Here is a 5,000-nt window from a genome sequence, read left to right on the forward strand (position 1 = left end):
GGATCAACTGCCGCAGAAAGTCTCAAAATTGAACGGCTCCAGTGAAAAATCTTCCCCGCTTACGGTAACGTTTACTGTTTAGACTCTATAACCGAATTAATACAAAAACAAAAATAATAGCCGTTCTTTGAAGCATGGAATTTCCTTGTGCAGATTATTGCTTGATATCAAAGGGAACTACTGAAATATTTTCAAGTCATTGTGTACTCCTTATTTGTGATATGTCATTTGAAATGGTATTGCGTTGATTTTCTCAGGAATATTATTTTTCAAATTCTCAAGAGTTCGAGGAATATGTCGGATAAGTTTTTCCTTTAGGTATCCCCAAAGGAAAAATGTCTCAATAGCTTAAATCTGGTGACCTTGCCATTCCACGTCCCCACAAAAGAAATCAAATGCCCAGGAAAGATCTCCGTCAGTACTCCAAGTAAACGTCATGCTATGGGAGCCGTGGCTCCATCCTGTTGAAACCATAGATGTTTGGTAGGGGGCAGAAAGTTCTCCAACCTTTCACTGTATTGGCCACAGTTAACCGTTACTGTTTCGTCACCTACTTCAAAATATACGGGCGGATGACTCCAAAATTGGCAACAGCACAGTAAGCAGTTACACAAGGAGAATGCAGTGGTCTTTCGTGGAGTTTATGGAGAAATCTTCAGCTCAGTAGCGAACATTCTGCTTGTTTACCGATCCATTGAATTGGAAGTGAGCCTTATAGTTAGTCAGAAGAACAGCTGCAACAGAAACTTGGGCAAGAGTATCCGAACATAAGGCTTTACGATTATTATGATATATTTCAGTAAATTCTTGAACTAAGATCATTTTCTAAGGATGCATTTTCAAATCTACCTGCAGAAACAGTTTCAAATTTTAGATAGATATGCCTAATGCTATGCTATGCTTAGGAGCAGATCGCATTTGGCGATTGCTGAACAGATACTGTCACTGATACCATATTTCCAGGTCTGCCATATTTTCTTTTCATTTGAGATCCAGGTGAATGAAGGTTAGAAGTCCAGGTAAGGTAGATTTCCGGTCTGGTACAGATGCGTTTCGACCGGGCGCAAAATGTCTACGGAACGCTCACTGCGTAGCTATTAGAGTAACAAAGCCATGATGTTCACAGGTCCAATTCCTGATGACTTCTAAAAATAAAAATAATTTTTTTGAGTAATAGATCACGATTATAAAAATAATAGAACCTGAAACACGAAAAGACGTTTTAATGAAGAATAGGACAATGGTAGATAGTCTTCCACATGAAACCGATTCCCTCTCTCTACTTTTAGTTAAATCTACGCGTTGCCTCTTCCAAATGTAGGAGATATTTATGCACCACTCTGTATATGCACACACACAAACACACATATAAATACATATATGCATATGTGTGTATGTGTGTATGTTTGGGTTCGTGTCTTTGTGTCTGTGTGAGTACGAATTTGTATATGTAACGTTATCATTTATATATATACATATACACGTTGAAGATGTGTTCATGTATATGGAAGTATGTGCACACACGAACACAGTGACTCACCTGCACACGCAGAAATTCACACACACACGAACAGAGACACAGACAAACACACACATACACATCTTAGTGCTTGTTTGGGCTTGTGTGACTTCAAGCAGCATTTTAGTGTGTACAAAAAGCATGATTTGAGCGAAAGAGGCAAGCATTTAAGTCAAGATTTTTTTTTTAAATTCAAAACTTTTTAATCCTTTCATGACGTTGTTCGAAACATTAAAACATACTACTACTACTACTACTACAAGAGAATACGCAGTTAGATTTCGCTCTTGGGGAGTGAGAGACATGGACAACAGTAACTAACGTGTTTCTCTGCAACTGTTACCTTTCAGATGCCGAAACCTAAGTATATTCAAATTAATTTCCTGGGTGACAAACGTCGATCGTTTCTTGGAGAGGAGAAAAAGGTACTTGCATAAAATATTGTATATTCACTTTATTGGATGTAGCTGAATGTTTGAGACCAGTAGAAATATTTATGTTAAGATACTTCAACTGGGATATCTGCTGGTGTTAGGATGTAGAATAGGACATTGTCAAGAATCAGTGTGCAATTTCCCTTCACGAGGAATCAGTAAGCAGAGCAGGAATTTCGTAGATGACAACCAATGCAATATGTGTGGGGCGCAATCATATTCTTTGTTTTCCGAGCGTGGTGTTACTCAGATGCACAATCGTTTGAATCATAACAGAAGTTTACCTTCCTATAGATGTTATAGACACTGTTATTTGTCTCTTCATCTGAAACCGAAGACTTAAGATGTTTTTTTTCATATATTTACCAAGCTGTAGGGAATTTAACATTTTGATTTACGAGTATGTGTTTCAATAATTGACAGAATTTACACCTATTTTATATTACAATAAACACTCAGATAATTATAAACATTTGTTGTCTAGCAAATAAATTGAAATTACTGCATATACTTATTGGTGTCGCATTGCACCTTATATTTCTTTTTCACACCCTCCCTTATTCTGTCTCTCTAACGTAGTCGATAGCGGTTTACGTTCCATTTCCTACATATGAATTCAGGTATGTGTGGTGGTATAAAATAATGTTTATCTGTATATATGAATTCATAATTCATGCATATGTACACACACACACACACACACACAAATATATATATATCTATACTAGCAGAGATAACCGGCGTTGCCCGGTTACATTAAATTGAAGAATTAGACATTTCTGTTATATTTTCTGTAATGAACTGGAATATCTGTTTTGAATTTCATCAAAATTGCAGATGAGGGTTATTTCCCTCTTTACACACCCTACAAAAATTGTAATCGTGCCACATGTATCCCATACTACTGATTTTTATGCGCATATTCCAAAATTCCAGAGTTCACGCAGCTCTAGAATGTGATAGTTAAGGCCCCTGTAGGAGGTAGGCATCTTAATGTCAACCAGAGAAGTTGAATTGTTGAGGATCTTTTTTACTTGGGTCTTATATCTATTGTTTGAATTTCTTTGAAATAGGAAATATATGTTCACTGGGTTTGTAAAAGAGAGCAAAGCTACAGGAAACCAAAAAAAACGAATGATCAGAATAAGCAGTCAGCTACAGTACCCTAGACGTTACCACTCCCAATGTAGTATTCTTCACCATGCAGGTGACAGGCACAGCCGTAAGATACATTACGAGTCTATAGCAATTGGAAGGGCGCGACCCAACTGAAATAAACATTAACAACTGTGTGACGTGAGGGCTAAGGACAAATGAAATTTGGAGTGTGTGTGTGTGGGGGGGCATTAATTGCTGGCAAGATGCCGAAAAGTGTAACTTCGTCTGGCGAAGAGTCGTCAACCAATAGGGAGGCAAAAAACATTGGAAGTTAAATATTTAGCGATAGTTCGCATTCTTCTGAAAATGAATTTCCCCAATATGTACTTTTGAAAAGAGGAATATTGATGTGAAAAGCCTTCAAACAGAAGAAATTAAACAAAAAAGAATTTTTGCGTCAGCGATTGGAGGTGGAACCCGCCAACTGTCGACAAACAAAAATGACCTGATAAAGTACAAAGATATGATAACAATTGAAGACGGTGTTGTGAAAGTTCAATCCTCGGAAGAACTATTAATGTTAGAAAAAAGAAAAACAATTTTAAATCTTACTGTCTAAAAGGAAAAAAAATTGATGTGGTGAGCGAAGAGAGAAGTGCTTGAAACCCATCTGGCAGGATATCACATACCTAGCCAGAGGGAAGAAGTTTGGTACTATCGAAGTACGACTAAAAGATATAGAAACTGCACAAATGCACTCAGTTAAATCTTTACAAACGGAGGACGTTGTTTTAATTCCAATATACATGGAAATGAAGACGTCAAAGATACGTACACCTAGGGTCTCACCTCAAGTCAACCCTATGTGATTGATGGAGGCAGTCCTGGCGAAAAAGAAGCTAATATAACACTCCTTCAGGCTACCATCACAGAAAAGGCTTATTGGACCGATCAAACTGTTCACCTCCTAATACAAGCAGAACCGTCAATTTTAGAACAGTTACAGGAGAAAATAGAAATTGGGGAAGGATTCCTTAACGTATTCGTCGAGGGCCGTAAGCCCCGATGTTTCCAGTGAGGCCAGCTGGGCCATATAAAAAAAACACTGTAGAGACGGTGAGAAAGAATCCGATGAGGAGGTGGAGGAGGAGGGGAGAGAGAGAAACAGAAGAAAAGAAAGCAACTAATAGTAAGAGAAAAATGGAAAGCTCAAATCACGAAAAACAGGTCGAATTAAGACAAAAAAAAAACTGCGAAAAGAGACAAACCAAAAATGAAGATTTAATGAGAGAAATAAAAGCGAAAAGATCAGCCACGAGGATTGCAGAACTTTCTGATAAATATAAGAACTACGAGTTCAACGAAATGGATAAAAAGACTCATAATATATTACTTAACGCGTATAGAAAGCCGGTGTCGATGATGAGATTGGATTTTAATCAATCCATTTTCAAGACTTGCCACCTCCGACCCTGTGTGAAGAAAAGGTGGAGAGTCCCTCTTCAGAGTACAACCCAGATTAAATATGTAAATAATGTCTATTCACATTGGTTGTGTAAATGGTCATGGCCTGATGTCTAGCTGGAAGTAAGGGTTTCCTCTGGTCGCCATAGCGTCGACTGTGGGTCGGTGTCTGTGTACAGTCACCTTTACGTCGTCCACAGCGAGCTGTAGTCGTCGTAGCGTCGACTGTGGGTCGGTGCCTGTGTACAAACGCCTCTACGTCGTCCAGAGCAAGCTCTGGTCGCCGTAGCGTCGACTGTGGGTCGGTGCCTGTGTACAGTCACCTTTACGTCGTCCACAGCGAGTTGTAGTCGTCGTAGCGTCGACTGTGGGTCGGTGCCTGTGTACAGTCACCTTTACGTCGTCCACAGCGAGCTGTAGTCGTCGTAGCGTCGACTGTGGGTCGGTGCCTGTGTACAGTCGCCTCTACGTCGTCCACAGCGAGC

This window comes from Octopus sinensis, linkage group LG10, assembly GCF_006345805.1.
Source record: "Octopus sinensis linkage group LG10, ASM634580v1, whole genome shotgun sequence".
In the NCBI taxonomy this organism is placed as follows: domain Eukaryota; kingdom Metazoa; phylum Mollusca; class Cephalopoda; order Octopoda; family Octopodidae; genus Octopus; species Octopus sinensis.